The sequence below is a fragment of the Anolis carolinensis genome, chromosome 4 (assembly GCF_035594765.1).
Source record: "Anolis carolinensis isolate JA03-04 chromosome 4, rAnoCar3.1.pri, whole genome shotgun sequence".
NCBI classification, from domain to species: domain Eukaryota; kingdom Metazoa; phylum Chordata; class Lepidosauria; order Squamata; family Dactyloidae; genus Anolis; species Anolis carolinensis.
The window spans coordinates 182,715,823-182,737,820 of NC_085844.1; positions in this window are offsets into that span (position 1 = coordinate 182,715,823).

Here is a 21,998-nt window from a genome sequence, read left to right on the forward strand (position 1 = left end):
AGAGAATATCCATAGATAGAACTAGCTGCCATCACTTCACAACTAAAGTGCCAGAGTGTCAACCGCATATGGCCCATTTCAGCCTACTCGAGGTCAAAAGCCTGTTTAAGCATCCATGTTTTTAGGATGGATCAGAAGGATTGAAGGGTGGAGGCTAATCTAATCTCCTTTGGGAGGTATTCCAGAGCCGGGGAGCCACCACAAAGAAGGCCTCCTCTCTTGTCCCCATCAATAGTGTTTGAGATGGTGGTGGGACCGGGAGAAGGACCTCCCCTGCCGATCTCGAAGCCCTGCGCCAGTTCATAGAAAGAGATGCAGTCTTGAAGATAGGTTGGACCCAAAGCATATAAAGTTTTATAGGTAATAACATGCACCTTGAATTGAGCCTGGAAACTTGTTGGAAGCCAGTGGAGCTGCTTTAATAGCAGTCTGGTAGGTCATTATAGCTAGCCCCAGTTAGTAATCTGGCAGCTGACCTTTGCACTAACTGCAGTTTCCAAACCATCTTCAAAGGCAGCCCCAGGTAAAGTGCACTACAGTAGTCCATTCTGGATGTAACTAAGACACGGACCACCGTAGACAAGTCAGGCTTTTCGAGTCAGGTCACAGTTGGTGTACAAGTTTTAACTGTGTAAAGGCCTTCCTGGCCACTGTCGACACCTGAGCCTCAAGCATCAGCAATGAGTCCAGGAGAACCCCCAGACTGCAGACCTGTGTCCTCAGGGGGATTGTAATACCCCAATCGGCCACTCAACTGATCAGGAGGACTTCTGTCTTGTCTGGATTAAGTCTACATGATAGCACTGTCCCCTTTCACTGCTGTAGAACCCAGGCATTTTTTTAAAAAACTCTGGTGAGCTCTGTGCCTGAAAATGCTAAATGCCACTCCTTAAATTGCCAGATGCAGTAGAGAAAACAATAAAGCTTGGTAAATTCAAAGGCAGTAGGAAAAGAAGAAGACCATAATCTAGATGCATGGAGTCATTCAAAGAAACTACGGCCCTGAATCTGCAAGACTTGATTCAGGGATTCCACCACATTCCGAAGCAGCATATTCTACTGTGGTCAGGAAGTTCTTCCTAATATTCCAGTGAAATCTCTTTTCCTTCCATTTAAATCCATTGTTCCATATCCCAGTCTCTAGAGCAACAGAAAACAAGCTTGCCCCCTGATCATTATGACATCCTTTCAAATATGTAAACAATTACTATCATGTTCCCTCTCAGCCATCTTTCCTCAGAGTTAAATATGTCCGGCTCCCAAAGTAATTCCTTACTGGGCTTGGCTTCAAGAAAATTGGATCATTTTGGTTGTCTTTTTCTGGACTCCTTCCAACTTGTCAACATCCTTCTTGGATAATGGTGACTTGAGGTCTCTCATTCTTGGGTCTGCCATAAGTCAAAGTTGACTTGACCGTCATTGACAGCAACAAAACTATCACTCCCAGGATTCCACAGAATAGAGTAGACTATGGCAGTAAAAATAAAATAATAGTGTTATGATTGTGCGATGTGAAAGTGCCCACAGATCTTGAGCCTGCCAATTAAGGTTCTGCAAAGACTGTTATAATAGAACTTCTGAAATCATGAAAACAATTGTTCACCTTTCCACAAATGTAAGACAGTAAAATAGCTTTGATTATAAATGCTTACTTGTTTGATCAGGGTTGTGGGGTTAAGTAAAACACTGGTGGCAAAAATAGCACCAGACAAATATGGGTGTAGCACTAGAATATTTGGTCTAAAACCTAGTGTAGATTCCCTTCTTCAATGATATGAAAGTTACCAGCAGTCACTGACAGGAAGCCCCTGATTGGAATGGTTTCCATAGGATGGAGCCAAGGCAGTTAAAATGGAATCATAGTGCTATAACTGCGTAATGTGAAAAGGCACCAGGAAAGATGAACTTGAAAGTGTGATACAGAGAAGGTGTGATCTTCCAGATTTTCTAGACTGCAAATCCCACAGTTCCTCATGATTGGTTATGCTGACTATGGCTGACAGAAGTTTCAGTCCAAGCTGGAAAGTCACACATTCCCATATATGTTGGTTGTTTCCCTCCTTTCCATACTATCAGTTGTTTACATTTATTTTATTCTTCCATTTGCATTCTTCCCCTTAACCACAACTGAACTCCACCTGGAGTACATGGGGTCAACAGGGCATTTATTTTTCCTGGCATTGATCAAACCCTAACCTGCTTAGCTTCAGCAAGTTGGTCACCTTACATGCAGATGGACCAAGTCCTGTATTTGCTTCAAGATATAGGAATGGATTTTTAAAAACCCTTATCCTGGTACAGATTAAAACAGCAAGAAATTACTGTAGATAGATTAATACTGCAGCTTGCACTTTGACAGCCTTCATGGGACCATTGTTACAAAGAATTTTCTTATGAAGCCCTCCAATTCAAAATTCTCTACTGAATAGTCTAACCAGGTATTAAAATTTCATCTAGACTCCAGAATAAAGAGGCCTTTTACTACACTACCAGGAAACCTCAGTTCAGATAATGGTCCTCCTGGAAACTTTCACAAGCCACTGGGTTTAAGGCAAGGATTTAATTCATTTCTCATATCCAGCCTCCCTTAAGGACTAAACTACTTAAGTTAATCATTCCCCAGCTGCTGTTAACTTTTCAACAAATTTGCTGTTAGCTTATTACCTTTGTCCAACAGACCCTCTGCTTTGACCAACAGCATGGTCAATCTGAAATTCAGTTACTGACCTTACTTCACCTCATCGTTAGCAAGAAAAACCTGCACTTGCTGAATTGCTGGATACTATGAAGCTGTTACAGATACAGGTGCCTAAAATTTAAAAAAAAAACAAAGGCAGCAGTCATAATATTGGAAATTTATACTATAGTTGGTCCTCCACATTCAGTGGGTTTCGGAGTGCAGAACTCCATGAAAGTAAAAAAACCACAAATAAAAAAACTCCTTTTTAAACCTGAGAGAACTACTCTCTTGGAATCTCTAGGTCCTCCAGTGTGGCTCTACAATCAACATTTGCCAGAAGCTGACCATGAAACCACACTGGAGGACCTAAGAATGCCTAGAGCAGTGTTCTCTCTGGAAATCTCTAGATCAGGCACCCTCAAACTGCAGTTCTTCAGCTGATTGGGCTTTCAACTCCCAGAAACCCTAGCCTGCTTGTTCAACGGTCAGGAATTCTGGGAGTTGAAGGCCCAAACAGCAGGGGAGCCACAGTTTCAGGATGCCTGCTCTAGCTCCTGCAACACAACTATATGATCAATTATGGAAACTGACCATAGAATTACACTGGAAAACTACAGTTTTCTGAAAAGACCATATTAATCAAATCTTCAAATAATCCAATCAGCAACATTTCAACCTGCAAACATTGGACTGCTAACTGTTCATTTTATGTGAAAATGCTGTTTAATATCAGTGGGCTTTGAAAGTCCTTTTTCTAAAGGTAAGATAACCACAACACAAGCTTTCTCACATATAGGTTATTATTAACAGAAGGTGTTTATGCTATTATAGTTGTGGGTATCTTCATAGGTGGCAAAAGCTCATGAACTAAGGTAAGAAATGTTCTTATAGAAACTCAACTCTACTCCCTCCAGAAGAAAAATAATTTTAAAACAGTTCCACCTTCTACCCTTTTTAAAGAAATGGAATTACTTATCACTGTCTTCTCTTGGGATAGGAGTCAACCTCTAGCCTGAGGATGAGCCACTTGTTCCTCCAGATGTTGCCAGCCAGCTACTACTATCATTGGACTGCTGGGGATATTGCCTCAAAACATCTGGTCATCACAGTATAGCAGATCAATTATACTTTGCTGGAAAATCCCAGCCTCTGCCAGCTCCATTAACACAGATATTGCTGAAATTAAATGTAACCTTAGGATGTCTGGAATGGGCATTACATGGTCTGGACTGGAGATTCTTTATCCATAGCCCACCAGTACACACAGTAAGTCTCTGTTAACCATGGAATCCATATCTAGGGTTTCACCTACCTGCACCTTCAGAAAAATGCTTCTTCTGCAGTCTACAAATTTTCTAGGTTCTCCAATATTGCAGTTACGAGTGAGTCATGTTGAAGACCCTAGAAAATTTCTAGAGGAATTCCTTCACTAGGTACTCTAGTGCAACTTTATTGCATGCTGGGATCAGAAGACATTGGTTTAATGGTGTTCAACCATATCCACAATTCCAGGTAACCACAGTCCAGTCAGGAATGTATTCCTGTGAATATAGGAATTTTACTATAGTGACCTTTTCATTTATATAAGAGGTAGATCTTCAGAGGCAGTTGGAGTACTTCTCCCCAGGTGCCCAAGCCAACATAGTCAATGTGCTGGAATTTACAGTATAAAAGATTTTGGAGGCCTGTATTATTCATACACCAATTTATATATGCAATAGGCAGACTTCTGGAAAAAGCAGGAGATAACTGTCATATGCTACAGATCAGCTGGAGATTTAAATGCATCTAAACCAGGGTGACTGGTGGTTTCCATATCAACAGGATGTGAACTTCTATTTTTTGAAAAGATTTCAACACTTTTGATAGCAACTTTAAAACTCAGTCTAAAAACCTGGAACAGATTCACCATCCCACAATTATGGAAGCCACAAGCTGGCACTACATCTAAAATTAGATTGAATCTACATCACTGGAGGAAGGACTATTTATTTTACTCTATTTTTATTTGACCAGTGTGAGTAGCTTGAAGTCAGAGGTCGTTTTTAAAAAATAATTTTTATTGTAAGTGTTTGCCAGACTTGTGATAGACATACATATATACATAGTCATCGACCAGTGCAACAACAAAAGGATAGGGTGTGACTGAGGGGAAAAAAAGGAGGGGGGACCACGTACATAAACCTAAAAAAAGGGGGGGGATACATGTAAGAATAAAATAAAATCCTATACATATATGTGCATTTAAGATTGACTTCAATCTCTTTGTATGGTGTATTTGAAAAAGTTTGGTTCAATATCCACTCGTATTCTGTCCAAGCTGTCCAAGTCAGAGGTCTTCAAACTACTTCAGGTAATATCATCGACACTCATAAATATCTAATTCAAGATATGAATGTCATCAACACAAAATGTCTCTTCCCCTTCTGCAGTTTTTTGATCAGTTATAAGTGTTCAATAAGATCCATACAGATACAGTTAATTCTCAACAGATGAAGAATCCAAAATCTATAGCCAGCTTGCTTGATGACTGGTGTGAAGCCAAGCAGTTCGGATGCTATTCTGCCATAAACTTATGTTCTAAGTAATTTTGAGTCCCATTAGGGATAAAGACAAGACATAAATCAAATAACTAAACAAGGAGTACAAAGTCTGCTGCTTGAATCATGCATGTTCAGAGGCTTTGCATGTTCACCCATCACTCACAGATAAGTTTCTGCAGATTGCTGAAATGATCCAATAGCTGACAACCCAACCTTTCGGTTGGTAAACATTGACTTTATTTGAAACAAGGCATATGATTGTTTCTTGCAAATGTGTGGGGTTTTTTTTATTAGTGTGGTGAATGACCCCCGCCGAGACCCAAAATCTTCCTTTGTTCTTGATCATGTTAGATGGCCTTCATTCTTCTGTTAGAGAAGAGTTTTAAGGCTCCCATGAAGGAAGAAACCAAGCAGACAGTGAGATCTTCACTCCTGGTTCCAGAGCAGGGATTTAGAAGGCGGCCTCTTGAATCAGAATGCAATCCCTTGAACTACCAGACAGGCTTCCTCTGGGAAAGAGGAAATTCCCCCACAGTCTTGGCAGGATGTCAGCTCCAGACCAGCGCTTGTAGTACACTGCTGCCTCCAAAGGCTGGTATGCAGCCTTATTTTTAGTCTTCCTCCATAGGAAGCTCTCCATGGTCCTGACCTTGAGCTATCTCACCTGCACCTTGCCACATGTCTTCTATGCCCACAAACACAGGACTACAGTTGTGAGGTGGGGATAATTTTCAGACTGACACACTGGACTGAGCAGAAAGCCAAACTACTAGGGAAATGTGACCATAAATATGTGCATTGGACTACCGAGTGTGCACATGTTAATTGTATATAACTACAGAGTCGCACTAGATGACTTAGAGAGGTTATATAATCAAATCCATGTAAAACTACCTCTGAAAAAGATAAACTTATAAATGTTGAGGTTTAATTGTACATATTGCTTTGTGTGTGAACTTTATTTCTCTGGAAGGTCCTGTAAGCATTGCAAGTGTATATGTATTTTCTTGCAACAAATCTCAGGAGATACAAAAACGCTACATTTGTTCAGATAATCTAATCCACTGACATGTCTTTTTGTCCCTTATTAATGGATACAAGTGCACCACTCTCACAGTTGTGGAAACAGCTGGTTCTTTTGACAACCGTTCCCATGTTTTACATTGCTCCAATACATTCCTTGGAATATTTTCAACAAGCTTTGCTCTGTGTCATTTGATATTTTGTCTTTCTTTGAAATCGTTCCTTTGGTTCTATCCTCAGACACTGCTGTCTCTCTTTGAGGAATCTGAATAATTTAGCCTTCTCAAAGTCTACAGTATAATTGCTTCAGGAAGACCAACAGGGGATTTCAGATCAATGAACTGGATCAGCTGTCACATTTCACCAGTTTTAAGCCAACTCCCTTGGCAAGTGACATAACAGATTGAGCCATCAACTGGACATGGAGGAAAAAAGCCATTCCTTTGGTATAATCCTCAGACCTCAAAACATAAGGCTCAATATCCAGAATCAGAAAATGTTTTTTAAATGGCAGCTTTTTCACAATGGGTCTGTTTCTGCCCACTGAACTTTGTGGCGTCGTGTTCAGAGGAAGGAAGCTGGCACATAGTAAGCGCTGCAGTGTGTGAGCGCAGACTGCAATCTGCCATTGACGTAATCCCTGTGGGAAGAAACAGCAAGTGGCAATGGACAGTGTTCATCTCAGAGTGTCATCCCAATTCTTTTTTTCGTGTCAAGAGCGACCAGAGTCACTTCTGGTGTGAGAGAATTGGCCATCTGCAAGGACGTTGCCCAGGGGATGGCAGGATGTTTTTCATGTTTTTACCATCCTTGTGGGAGGCTTCTCTCATGTCCCCACATGGAGCTGGAGCTGATAGAGGGAGCTCATCTGCGCTCTCCCCGGGTGGGATTCGAACCTGGCAGCCTTCAGGTCAGCAACCCAACCTTCAAGTCGCAAGGCTTTACCCACTACGCCACCGGGGGCTCCATTAGAAATAGCCCTTTCCAAATGCCTATTAAAGTAGCCATCATATTCTTGCTTGCCTAGGAGGAAGTTCTACAGGATTTATTTCTTCATATTGGTTATTGATTTATTTCTGATATATTGGTTAGGACTGGAATTTGGAAATGGTGAAGTCTCCCACAGAGCAAAGGAGGTCAGTGGATAAAATGGACAATCAATCTGTCACAGCACAGCCTAACCCAGAAGGCTGTTGTGAAAATAAACTGAGATGTATCATGCACATTACTTTGGGCTCATGTGCACTAACTGAAGCTCACAGGGAGAAAAGTAAGTTATAAATATAAATAAGTAAACAAAGGGATGTTACCTCTAAACAAATCTGGCCAACAAAAGCAGCCAATACCATCATCATAAGTCCTAAAAGCACCCACTAACAACAAATTTTGCTTACTGGAGGAAAGGTATGCCAATTTATGTATTTAGGCACATAGGACTCTATCTAATACAGGCTGAGTATCCCTGATCCAAAATGCATGGTAGTAAAAGTGTTTTGGATCTTTTGGTTTTTTTTTTTGGTATTTCTGTATTTGCATATTCATACCTATCTTGGAGATGGGACCCAAATCTAAAAGTGAAATCCATCCATGCTTCATAAACACCTCATATACATACCCTGAAGCTAGTCTTATACACAATATTGTTGATAAGGTGTGCTTGAGTGTGCACAGTGAAGCAACAGAAAACAAAAATATCACTATCTCAGTTACCCGTACAGACAATTTTAGAATATTCAGAATTTCAGAATTCCAGATAAGGAATGTTTAACATGTATAACAGACTTGCTTGTCTCAAATTTTAGAGAAGTCACTTTTGAATTACAGCTCCGAGAATTCTCTAGACAATAAAACAACTGATAATATTGTCTAAGGGATTCTAAAACTTGTAATCCAAGAAGACTCTGGTTTGTTTCTATAGAAAATGACTATCTGGGATGCTTGGCTGCAGCTCTGCCAGTACTTCAAGCAGAAAAATTGTTTTTACCATCACCTCTGACATGAACCCTTCATATAATGATACCAAGGATTAAACTAAGACTTTCTGGATGCGAAGTGTGTGTTCCATCATCCAGCTTTGGTCCCTTCCCTCCCGAAGGGATTAACACTAAAGCTGAGCTATAGTCAAGCAGGGGAGGAATTCAGGTGGCAACAAATTAGTCAAGCTAGTTTAAAACTGGCCAGATGACAATTGGAAATATTTCTTCCTCAGTAAATTCTTCCCAGTGCTTAGCAGGCATACCAAAACCTGCTGTTTCATTTAACATCTGGTCTTTACCTGACACCATCTTCTTCAGAGTACGAGATGGAACTTCCCCACCACCGGGTAGTATTATGTTTAATATCAATTGATGGAGTTAACAAGATACTACTGAATGTCCATAAATATTCTAACTGCTCAAGGAACAAAACTTGCAGGTCTAGCGAGAATGATAAAATGTCATCTGTTTGGCTGAGAATAAACTTGGAGATTAAACTATTTCATTTTATTTATTAATTACACTTCTCTGTCACTTTATAGCTGGCTAAAAGTGAAATATAATGCAACAAAATGATCAAATCCAACTCAGTATAAATGATCTGAAAACATGAGACTGATACTGGATTCTGACATAACTTGCTTTCAAACAACTTGCAATAGAACATTCATTTGAACATGGGAAAACACCAGACCTTTGAAACATTATGTCATTCTGGATTACCAGTCCCGGGATCCCTTGGGAAGCATTGCCATTGTTCCAAGTGTGTGGCTGGAAGGTCAGCAAGGAGGGGGCCATTCTGGCTCCAGAGAGCTCCAGAGTGTAGCTACCGGGAAGGCCCTGACTTGTGTTTCCACTAGCTGTGCCTAGGAAAATTGGGGGACTCTTCTTTCTTTTGCCTCTTCTTGGCCTTTTTAGTTCTAACAGAGACACTTTTCAACTTCCAGATCACCTCCTATTAGGAATAAGGGCATCTCTTAGCCTAAAACCAGCCAGGGTTCATGTGAAACCAGATGACATTTGGGGACAAAAATTGGACTTGGGGGATGGATTTGGCAGCTGACATCCAGCACACAAGCCACACTTTCCACATATCATAGTAGATGCTTAGGGAATCGACATAATATCTCTTGCATGCTTTTTCAGTGTAAGGGACTCCTCACAGATCAATGGTGAAGGACCAGAACTGGGTACAGGGGCAATTCCTTACAACTTTGGAGCACAATAAATGGGATTACTAAGAAGCTTTGCATGAGTAACAGCCAGAGTTGTGTAGTGGTTTGAGTACTATGACTATAGTGACCAAGTTTCAAATCCTCACTCAGCTAATGAAGCACACCAGGAAACTTTGGCCACATCACACTCTCTCCACCTCAGAGGAAGTCAAAGGCAAACCTTGCAAAAAAGGATTTAAGGATTGCCTTAAGGGTACCATAAACTGGAAACAGCTTGAAGGTACACAAAAACATCTTGCAGGACCTCTCAAGAAAATCCATTCTAGTCCACATATTGCTGCAAAGACAAGGACAACATCATTTCCTTTCCCTAGTCTCCCTGAGTTGCCTCCAAATAAATGGACTGCTCAAGACAGTGTTCTTTAACCTTTTGAGGGTCATGGGCCCATTTGAGAGTCTGACAAAAATTATACCCCCCGAATAATTAATATTAAACATACACACTATTATTTTACATGTCAGTTTTATTGTATTTTATAGAAATAGTCAAATTGTCTATACAATGAGCAGATGAAAAAAGACTACAATTTTCACTCAATATGCACTGTGACCAGAAAAAAACAAAATAACAAATTGGAGGAAGGAAAAACATATTTTGGGACCTAGTTCACTGAGTCCGTGCATGGAACCCTTGGAAGTCCATGGTAAATTTATTTGTAAAAAACATCTTCCAGATTTAGCTCTTGTCAAGACTAGATAGTGAATTGAATCGACTGTTTGCCTGACCCAGTAAGCCTGTTAATACTTTGTGATGGAGGAACTTCCTGTTTAAATGCCCCCACCTCCCTTTTCTGTTTGACACTTACAGGCCTCTGAATGGCTTGCCATTAACACATCAGGGCTGCCCTTCTGGCTGCACGATGACATCAGCCTGCATAATGCAGCCAGAAACCACAAGTCAATGGGCAGAGGAGCCAGCCAACCATTTCATTGTTAATCTGCTTCAAGAAGCCCAGTGAGATTTCAGCCCACCCAGGCACACATGGGGGTGAGAGTAGGCAAGGAGAACAGAAGAAATGGAAAAGAAAACAGAGTTCCCAGCTGGCTTTAACAGCCACAGAAGATTTCCATAACTTAAAAGTGGAAGAAGATAAAGACATCAAAGTAGTTAAAGATTCTCTCTATCTTGGCTCAGTTATAAATCAAAATGGAAACTGTAGTCAAGACATCAGAAAGGGAAGCTATGAAGAAACTAAATGAAGTAATGAAGTCCTCCAATATAATTAAATATCTAAGTCAGAATCACCCATGCCACTGCATTCCTAATTTCTCTGTCTGGTAATGAAAGTTAGATAGTCAAGAGAGCCAACAGGAAGAAAATCAACTCATTTGTAATAGGCTGCTGGAGACAAGTAAATACGTTTTATTCATTTGGGGGCAAATGAAGCCTGAATCCACTTGAATCTGAAATGACTAAACTGCAGGCTTTGTGAGAAAACAGGACAATTGGGGAAGGGGGCCAGTAAAGAGGAAGGCAATGGGAAAAGGGGAAGCCACATTACAAGCAGATTCACTCAATCAAAAAAGCCACCGTAGCCCTCAATTTGCAAGACCTGAGCAAGGTTGTTTATGGCCATTGGTGCAGCCAGCTATACTATCAAATTAATGCAGTTTGACATCATTTTAACTACTATGGCTCAGTGCTATGAAATTATGGAATTTGTAGTTTTACAACTTCTTTTTGCCAGAGTGCTAATGTTTCACTGAGCTATCACTCCCATTAACCAAAATCATAACTTAGTTTATTGCACATAATTCATGGCTCAATTTTAATTCATTGAGCCATGGCAGTTAAAGTGATGTCAAACTGCATTAATTATACAATGTAGAACTATCCCAATTTCTTAAAGGTCTCCCACTCATAGAGTATCCTAAATCAGAGCCAACTTGATGGCACATAATAACAAAACAAAACAACAAATACAGGAGGACTCTTATTCACCAACATAAACTCAAACTGTATTTTCTGCTATACTACTATTAAGGATAGCGAAGTCCTATCAAGCACCTTGCCTTGGCCAAGGCAGACCTGTCCCTGTGTCAAGGCTGTTTTGTGAGCCACAATACTCCACATGATGGGTTTTCATGGGGATGGGGAAAGGTTTTTTTTGGTTCTGCTCTTGGAGGTGTCTGGAACCACAGTTTAGGGCCAAAACCAGGCATGACACCCATAAACTGCTAAAGTCAAAAAGCAACTGAAGTAGATAACATTTTAAAAAATGTTTTTAAATATTGCCCACATTTTCAGGTCTGCTATATGTTCTTCTTCTTTGACTGCTTGTTTTACTTGAAAGAGTCCTCTTCCACCAGATCTTCTAGGCAGATGTAGCCAGTCAACATCACTGCAAGGGTGCAGTGAATAATGAATGGTCATGAGTTTTCTTTTTTTTTTCTGTCCAAATTATCCAGTTCTGCCTGTGTCCAGTTTATGATGCCAGTAGTATATCTCATGACAGGTATGGCCCAAGTGTTTATGGCCCTGATTGTGTTGCCTCCATTGAGCTTGCTTTTGAGAATTTTTCTGACTTGTTGTGTGTATTCTTTGCTGACCACAGTTTTCACATGTTCATGCTTGATGTTGTCCAGCTGTAATATGCCCAGATATTTATAGGCCTCTGGCTGGTGACACTTTTATTTGGCCATTAGGCATATTTATGCCCTCACTTTCAATGATTTTCCCTTCTTCAGTGCCACTGTCGAACATTTGTCCAAACCAAACTCCATGCTGATATCAGTGCTAAAAATTTGGACAGTGTCAGAGTTTGGATTTCAGCTTCAGGTCATCCATGTACATCAGATGAGAAATTTTGTGAGATTTCTTAGATGTTTGATAGCCGAGATTTGTTTTTTTTTTAAGATTGTTGACAGAGGGATCATGGCAATAATGAAAAGCAGAGGGGACAAGGAGTCTCCCTGGAAAATTCCTCTTCTGATGTTGACAAGTCCATAGCTTTCATTTCCAACAAACAGTTCAGTTTTCCAGTGCTCCATCATGTTTTCAATAAAGGTGCCAACGTTTTTACTAATCCCGATGGTGTCCAGGCACTTGATGATCCAGCTATGTAGGAGTGAGTCAAAAGCCTTTTTGTAGTCAATCCACGTCGTGTGAAGATTTGCTTTTCAGCTTTTACAGTTCTCCAGAATCATTTTGTCAATTAATAACTGGTCTTTTGTGCCCCTGCTTTTCCGTTTGTTGCCCTTCTGTTCATCTGGCAAGATGTTTTTTTTCCTTTTCTTCAAGATAGTCTTGAATTCTGTCAGCTATGATGCCAGTCAGTAGTTTAAACAGAGTGGGCAGACACGTTATTGGCCTGTAGTTTCCTGGTGTTGCTCCTTTTGCTGGATCCTTTTGTATCAGATATGTTCTCCCAGTTGTTAGCCATATTATTATTATTATTATTATTATTATTATTATTATTATTATTTATAATTGACAACCTGCATTTACAGTGTTCCTTGGGGAAACAGCTAAGAGGAGCAAAAATGGGAACTCTTTAATCCACCTGAGAGGGCATTTTCTGTACTTACTGTGTCTCAAAGTTATTTACCAAACCAGGACACTCTGTCATGAGGGTGGTTAAACAGAGAAATAGTTGGATTTAAACCATCTAAAGGTTTTCAGAATGGTTTCAAAAAGTGAAACCACCACCAACAACTACACAAGTAAATTAGCAATCAGTGAAATGAAAGAGATACAAACCTTCCCCTCCAAAACAGACAGAAAAGTTCATCCTTAGAGAGAGAGAAAGCGGTAAGAAGAGGATGATATTCAGGTCTACTTCCACTATCTCATTACCAGCTGGTTTGATCAAATTTAAATTGCCTTTCTTTTTTCAATATGACATTTAATCGTACTTGTGTGAACATCATCCACAATAATGAGGGAAAGAAAAGGAGATATCAAATTCCTTTGTTCAACAGCATGTGAAGGAAGAACAATTCCCACATAGCATGACTTGAGATCACCTTATTTCAGATCGGTTTTAAGCCCTGTCATTTTGATGTTTGGGAGGGAAAAGAGTATGCGCAAATTTTCCAAAGGGAAAGGAAAACTCTTCTCACCTTTGTGGTGGGCCATACGGGACCGGACTGGGAAAAAATGCTGTTTAACATTGGCGCCTTCCACACAGCTGTATAAAATCTACTTTGAACCGGATTATCTGGCAGTGTGGATTCAGTTAATCCAGTTCAAAGTGGATATTGTGGATTATCTGCCTTGATATTCTGGATTATATAGCTGTGTGGAAGGGCCCTTTGTCCTTGCTTAAGAAGGATGCGTGGATTTCTTGAAGAACCAGGGTCACCCCGTCTATGCAACCATGCTGCCTCCCAGTGGTAAAATGATGCAATTAAATTTAAGTATTTAAGGCTCCCTGTATGCCGCCCCAGTTATTAATCTGGCTGCCGCCCGTTGTACTAGTTAGAGCTTCCGGGCCGTCTTCAAAGGCAGCCCCACGTAGAGCGCGTTGCAGTAATCCAAATGGGATGTAACCAGAGTGTGGACCATCGTGGCCAAGTCAGACCTCCCAAGGAACGGGCGCAACTGGCGCACAAGTCTTAGTTGTGCAAATGCTCCCCTGGCCACCGCCGAGACCTGGGGCTCCAGGCTCAGCGATGAGTCCAGGATCACACCCAGACTGCGAACCTGCATCTTCAGGGGGAGTGTGACCCCGTCCAACACAGGCTGTAACCCTATTCCCTGTTCAGCCTTACGACTGACCAAGAGGACCTCCGTCTTGTCTGGATTCAATTTCAATTTGTTCGCCCTCATCCAGTCCGACACAGCGGCCAGACACCAGTTCAGGACCTGAACAGCCTCCTTAGTGACAGGTGGGAAGGAGTGACAGAGCTGGACATCATCTGCGTACAGATGACACCGCACCCCGAAACTCCGGATGATCTCTCCCAGCGGCTTCATGTATATGTTGAACAACATGGGGGACAGTACTGATTAGAGGTCACCATGAATACCAGATGTTATACATTATATTTCATTGCTCAAAGCCACCTCTGTGTATTTCTTGCCTAACTCCATGCATTTGCTGAAATAGACTTAAGTCTATGAAGTTTATGATGCCAACTTTTCTCTAAGTGAAGGTACATTTGTCTCTCACCAAACTACAGCTCCCATGATTCCATAGTATTGAGCCATGTCAGTTCAAAGGGTGTCAAACTGCATTAATTCTACAGTGTAGCTGCACCATAGAATATTCCTTTGCCTATTTAGTTGATTATAGTTACAGTTGTGATTCATTATGGAAAAAAGCAACATTTTCCATTCCTGTTACGTAAAGGTTACCAAAACAACGACTTCTTGTTACTTCTTTTCAAGATAGTTAATGCTAGAAACTACTGGATGCTCTTATACAAAATATATTCTCCTCCTGTCCACTGCGTGTATAAGGCTTTTGCTCAAAACACAATAAAAAGACAGCCCCCAAACCATGCAATATTCCTCCTCTACAATTTATTGAGGCCATAGTCTCATAACTATCAATTAAAAGTTATAGTACAAAAGAGATTATATTTACTCTCATAAAATTGCAATTAGCTACAAGAGGTTAACTGGGAAAATAATTCATATCAAATTGTTATTTCTAGCTCATTCATTCCAGGCCCTGCTAAAGAAATGTAATTGGGGGGGGGGGGGGGGAGAGAGAGAGAGAGAGAGAGAGAGAGAGAGAGAGAGAGAGAGAGAGAGAGAGAGAGAGACAAGCAAATACTTTGATTTAAATGGCCTGGTGTCTGCGATAGAGGTGAGGAAAGTGTGGCCCAACAGATATTACTGGGCTGTAAGTCCCATCATCCCTTGCTACGACTGGGTAGGTCTAATGGAAATTATAATGCAACAACATTCTGGAGGGCTACAGAGTCTCTTAATTTAATATACTGCATTTGGTATGTGTTTTAGGAACATAATCACATACAGCTAATGGTTCTGTCCAGGCAACGATTATTTTAAAATCATTACTGGTTACGCATAGTGGCAACAATCAATGCCAAAACAAGACCTGTTTTAAAGGCAATGCATGTAGTAGCAAACAGTACATGGTCAATTCAGACAAGAACAGTATTCTATACGGTGCTGGATTTCAGTTTCCAGCATGGTTCAGTCTTGACTAATGATTATGTTGTCTAGGACTGTTGGGAATTCTAGTTCAACAACATTTCAAGGCTCACATAATTCCGACTCTTGATTTTATGTAATTGTTTGTTATATTGGGTTGCTGTGAGTTTTCCATGCTATATGGCTATGTTCCAGAAGCATTCTCTCCTGACGTTTCACCCACATCTATGGCAGGCATCCTCAGAGGTTGTGAAGGCCGTTGGAAATATCTAAAGTGGGGTTTATATATGTGTGGAATGTCCAGGGTGGGAGAAGGAACTCTTGTCTGCTTGAGGCAAGTATGAATGGTGCAATTTGCCAGCTTGATTCGCATTGAATAGCCTTGCAGCTTCAAAACCTGGCTGCTTCCTGTCTGGGGGAATCCTTTGTTGGGATGTGTTCACTGTCCCTGAATGTTTCCTGTCTGGAATTCCCTGTTTTCTGAATGTTGTTCTTTATTTACTTTCCTGATTCTAGAGTTTTTAAATGCTAGTAGGTGGTTCAGTTTACCTTGGAGGAGGTGGGGTTTGCATATTCTTTTTGCACGGTCTGCCAGGGCTTTAATTGTGCTTCTTTTTTGACCTGGGTAATGGTTGGAGTTTTTATGTAGATATCTATCTGTGTGTGTGTGTGTAGGTTTTTGTAAACTCTGTGGCCCAATTGTCGATTTGGATTGCGGATGACTAAGGCATCGAGAAATGGCAGTTTTCCTTCATTTTCTTATTCCATGGTGAATTGGATGTTTAGGTGGATGCTGTTGAGGTAGTCCAGGAACTTGTTGAGTTCTTCTCCATGTCTCTAAATGGTGAAGGTGTCATCCACAAATCTGAACCATATAGTGGGCTTTTTTGTTGCTGTTTCCAGGGCTCGTTTTTCAAAACCTACACACGTGGATAGATACCTATATAAAAACTCCAACCATCACCCAGGTCAAAAAAGAAGCACTTCCTCCTGTTATCGACCGCGTTTGGGGGATCGGGCCCCTTTAGAAGGAAGCCGATCCGGTCCTGAGGGAACGGACCTTGGCGAAGCCAAAAGAAGAATATAAGCCGCAATACAACCTGAAGCCTGAAATGAAGAAGGTCCGCCAAGTTGAAGGAAAATCCGCCAAGGAGTTTTTATTGAGCAATTCAGCTGAAAAGGACGCTAATAGCGATCATTCTATCTACTAGCGTAACATATGTTTCAAATAAAGCCATATTTATACAATGTTTCGGTCTGACAGCCCTTTGAACTTCCCGCCCCGCTTCCCCGCCCATCTGATCGCGGATAGGCTGAGAGGTTGAACGAGGCGGGCTTTCGTTTCCCGCCTTGCTCTGCTGGCCCAATGGGGAGCCGCTTTTTGTCCCTATTCGGGCCAATCAGAGAGGAGGAGGCGGGAGCTATTGAGACAATGAGGTGACCGGACAGGAAATATCAGATTAATTCTGGCCCAGCCAATTTCTAAAGGAATTTATGACACCCATCAAGGATGTCCGGGGTCCTGTCACGTTCACAGATTTTAGATATGTCTCTGGGGTGTCAGACGGGAAGTGGTGATGGGTGGTGATGAGCCGTCATTGACGGCCCCGCAGGGTGCCTTCCTGCGGCGTCCTGGCCTGGGATATGATAATGTTTGCCTTGGGGGCGAGTCACCTTTAGGAATTTGGTGGCTCGCCCTATATTGTCCATGCGATCGGAATGAGATTGGATTAAACTGTGGCAGATTATCCTTTTGTTTTTGGGAAGGGAGGTCTGGGTCATAGGGCTAGAGTTCATGTTGGGGTCATAATATTTCCCATTTGATTTCATGATCTGACAATTATATGGGATAAAATGAAAATTAAAATAAAGTTGGAACATAAACCCTGCTGGGAAGAATACATACTTTCCGGGGATCCCAAAGAGTATAAATACATATAGGCAGATAGATAGATTTCAAGGAAATAAAGGAGAATCCATAAAGGTGGGTGACATTGCATAAAGGGGAATCATGAATGATATAAGCAATAGAAAACATTTGATAAGGACGAAGTTCACAACATCTGGGGAACCCGATATGGAAATTCATACAACAGTGAGTCATGAGAGTGTCCAAGTACATAGAATATGGAAATTCACAAATACATGAGGAAAAAGAGTTCATAAGGAATTCATAGAGATGGCATGGGAAGGGGCACATGTGGGTTGTAGTCTTTGGAAGTATAAGATTTCATAAGTCCAGGGGTAGGTCTGGGGAAGAGTGTTCTTCTCCTTCATAAAATCATGAAAAGTATGAATGAAACGTGGAGGGCACCCGTCCGGGCACCCCTTGGCAGCTGCAGAGGGCGAGGGTCCTTGGAGAACTATGTCTCCCCAGCGAGAGAGCGATCCCCCCCATCCCCAATTCACAGAAAGGGGCTAGGGATCTCTTAAAAGTCCGGGATAAGGCAGTAACTTGGCTTGAAAGGAGCCGTCGATCTCGTTTGACAGTCAGCTGTTGAGGTGCTGAAAACTGGACCGATTCCGGTTCTGCTGGTTGTCTTCGAGTCAGGAGCCTTAGAAAGGGTTAGGACTAAAAGAGGAGCGTTCTAGGGGTAATTTTGATAGAGATATGAGCCAATTTGTATCGTCCGCCATGTTAATCTATGGCGGAGAAACCTCAACCGGAGTTTAAAAGGACGGGAGGGAGAGAAACTGCATGCAAAGGAAGGAGTCAGAGGGAGATACAAAATAACCAGATAGAGAGTGTTATTGTTAAAATAAATGTTACTTTTATTGGGGGGATTTGTTACATAGTTCAGGGAAGAGGAAAATGAAGAAAAAAAGGTCTTTTAATAATAGTCTGTTGCGGTCCCGCTCCGTTCTTTTGGTGGGTGACCGGTGGAACTCTCCGCTGCGTTTTTAAATCAATTTGAAAGCTGGGGTGACGGTCATCATATTCCCCACTCGGTAAGGGCGGGGCGAGATGGGCGGAGCCTATTTCGCCCCTGCCCTACCGCATAAACATTATAACCTCTCAGCGGCAGCCTGGCCATCTGCTGAGAGGGGTTCGAATGGTTCTTTTTGCGACAAATTTGGGACAGAGCGGGCAAATGTGACCAGCAGCAGCTTATTATTAGAAGGAAAAGGATTACAGCTAGAAAGAGGAGAAAACCTTTGCAAAACCGGGCTAGAATTGACAGGGAGGGTTAGAGAAGAAATGAGGATTAGGGTTAGGGTTAGTACCCTGGACAGCTCCCAAGGAGAAAAATAGAGAGAAAATTAGAACTCACGGCTCCTGATTCAGCATGCTGGACAGCTCCCCAGCGGGGAATCGTGGTGTTAGTTCTTCCGGGCGGGGGGTTGAAGTGAGGGCCGATTTGACAGCTGTCAAAGTGAGCTGTCAAATGTTTGTAGGTCCAAATGGGGGTGTTCCCGTGGTGCTAGAGGGATGGGATTTGGAGGGGTCCTCGGAGGGGGTCTTGTGCTTCCGTCTCTGGCGTTTGGTCTTTCTCCGGACCTCGGGAGGGTGTGGGTCAGGACAGCTTGCGGGCGGCGGGCCCTGAGGAGGTGTTTTCCGGAACAACACCTTCAGGTCGTCTCCCAGCTCAGCAATCCACAGGTCTTTGTCTTCCTCACCGATGGTGGGGGCTGGTTCTGGTTCAGGGGCACTCTTGATGGATCCTGGCACGGATTCCAGCACCTTGCAAGCGGTGTAGGAGGTCAGGAGGGCTCCGAGGAGGTCGGGATGCCATCTTCACCAGGCGCCTCCTAGTGTCCACAGCCAGGTCCAGCACCTCCACCCGGGAGGAGGTCCAAGGGATAGAGAATGCCTCAAGACAGCAAAGAAAAGAGATCACGTGTCCCATCCCCACTCCCCTTCCCCCAAGACCCTAAGTGTGGAGGGTTAGTTTTATAAGGAAGAAAAAAGGAGTAAAAAATGGAAATAAATCATTCATACCTTTTGGGACGTTTTCAATACTGAAGGTTCCTCTGGCACCCTTGCAGCCATGTTAGGGCTCCCCACTCGCGCCTGACCCAGCGACCAACAGCGGGGGTCCTGTTCGTGGCTCCATGGGGACACACTTTTAGCCTCTGCCACCTCTTCTCAGGTGAGGGGGGTCGCCCTTACCTGCCAGCCTTCTCCTGGTCTCGTGGGGGCGCCCTCTCCTCCCTGCATTAGAAGGGGGATGTTCTTCTGCTCAGGGTCAGCCTTACGACCCCTGCCAGGGGTTGGAGCCAGCTTGTGGGTGGGGGCCTCATCACCGTGATGGCACCCCACTGGTTGCTCTCGCCTTATCTGAGCTGGGTTTCTCAGAGTCCCTTTATAGCCACAGGAGCGGATGATGGTCCTGGTAGTCCAGGTCGGAGTGGGGTGCCTTCCATGTGGGGTGCCAGGATCCCCATTCTACAATTCCCAACGGTCCCTTTTATGCTGAGAGAGTGTTAGTAAAATCCCTAACCCATTGTATACACAGTCATTCAAGAAATAGCAAACAAGAGAGAGAGAGAGAAAAGAACAGAAAGGATAGCTCAAGGAAGAAAACCATGAGGAAGAGGAACAAAGCTTGGTTCCCCACATTTACAAAGCTCCAAAGTCAGGGCAACAAACAAAGAATACTACTCAGAGAACAGGGAAGCCCCAGGCAGGACTCAGCCAGTCTCTGAAGATGGAAGGTTTTCCAAAGATACACAATATCCCCCAGAGAGAAGGGGGGGGCTGAGAGGGAGATTCAAAAAGGGGAGGGGTTTTGCAGGGTTGCCCAAAGGGATTGGGTGAAGAAAAAAGAAAAAGGGAAAGGAGTCTTTGAGGACACAGGATCCTTTGGTTTGAGCAAATTTCAAGGTGTGACCTGATGCTTTGGAAAGAATGCCAGATCAAAGGTCCCACTTGCAAATTGTAACCAACAAAAATGCAAATTTACAGTCTAAAAATTTATGTTCCTCTGGGATCTTTGGGGAGTTTCTAGAGATTTTGGGTAAAGTTTTGAAAGCAGACAGAAAAGAAGAGGGGAAAAAAAAAGGGGGATTGAACTGTGACTCAGAAATTCAGAAGCAGATTGCTTTGAGAAGGAGGGAGAGAGGGGAAAATAATTCTTTGGAGAACTATTGACCCAATATTCAGGTTTTAGATAAAACAGAGGATGGCAATGGATGTTCTTTGGTCTCTGAACAGTCAATTCCTCCTTCCTCTGAGGGTCCTCATCCCCCCCCGCCCCTCCTTTCCCCCTGTTCCTCTGGCCAAAAAGGACGAGCGAGAGGAAGAGAGGGAGAGATTAAGGGAGGGGGGCTGCAAGGGGGAAGAAGTCTTTGGGGTGGAAGGGAAAAAGGCTTAGAGGGATTCGGTTGGGGAGGGGTGGAGAGGGAATAGGAGGTTGGGAAACGGAGGGGAGATGGGGCTGAGAGAGAATAGAGGGCTGGGAAACGGAGGGGAGACGGGGGGGAAATGGCAGGGAGTTGGGAGAGTGTGTCTGGGAGAGTGGGATCCCGGGAAGCAGAGGTTCCCTTGAAGGGTCGATTTGGGGGTTCTGGGTCGGTGCAAGACTCAGATCAGGGGAGAAAACGGGGGATGAGGTGAGGCAAGGGATGGGGGTCGGGTTTGGTAAGGTGGGGGGTAAGCAAATGTCTCCAGAAGTTCCTCTTCTGGTGGAGGCGGGAGGGGAAGTAGGTCTAGAGGGGAGCTTCTGAGGAGGGTAGGTTTTGAGCCCACGTCCCTGCATGGGAAGACTTGGACCCCCTCTTCCCCTTCCACTCTCCCTCTGGCTTAAGGCCATGAACATTGCAACATAAGCAAGCTGGAACCACCTGCCCTCCCCATGGTGAGTCACCTTAGGTCAACACTCCGAATTCGGTGACTCAAGCGGGGGGGGGGCAAGCTGTCCCCCCTTCAAGGGCCACAAGGGGCCACTTATGTGCTCTGAGTTAGCCCAACCTGGCCTGCACCATGTTTTTCGATGCAAAGCCCACCCCAATTGGCCAGGATCTTACCCAATGGAGAATCCCTGGGGATGTCTGCTGGGGTGGGACACCCTAGACGTGCTGAACAAACACCCATTCTTGGCTCAGCCCCTGCCCAGTACCTGACAGTTAACGGAGTAACGACTCACCCAACCGGCTAGGTGCCGCTCGTCCTACCGAGAGTTCCCTCCACCAAGACTGAATGGCTGGCGTCCGTGGGATCCGCAGGTGCCCCGGGAACACAACCGTCCCCCTACCCTGCGATCCTTGAACCTGTAATCTTACAAGCCAGACTGTTCTCACACGCCCCCCGGGTGCCAGATCTTCCCGTGTTTCACCAGGAATTTGTTACCGAGCCCTGATCCGAAGTGCAATACCTCCAGGGCTCCGCCCACCTGGGTCTCAACAACGGGGCCGGTTCCCTTTTATTTTTACAGGGCGTCCCCTGTTTCACGTTGGCGCCTTTCCTTCGAGGAGCTAAAAATCTGCTTCCTCCTATCTGGCTCCTTTGTTCAGTACCCTGAATCAGATCTAGAG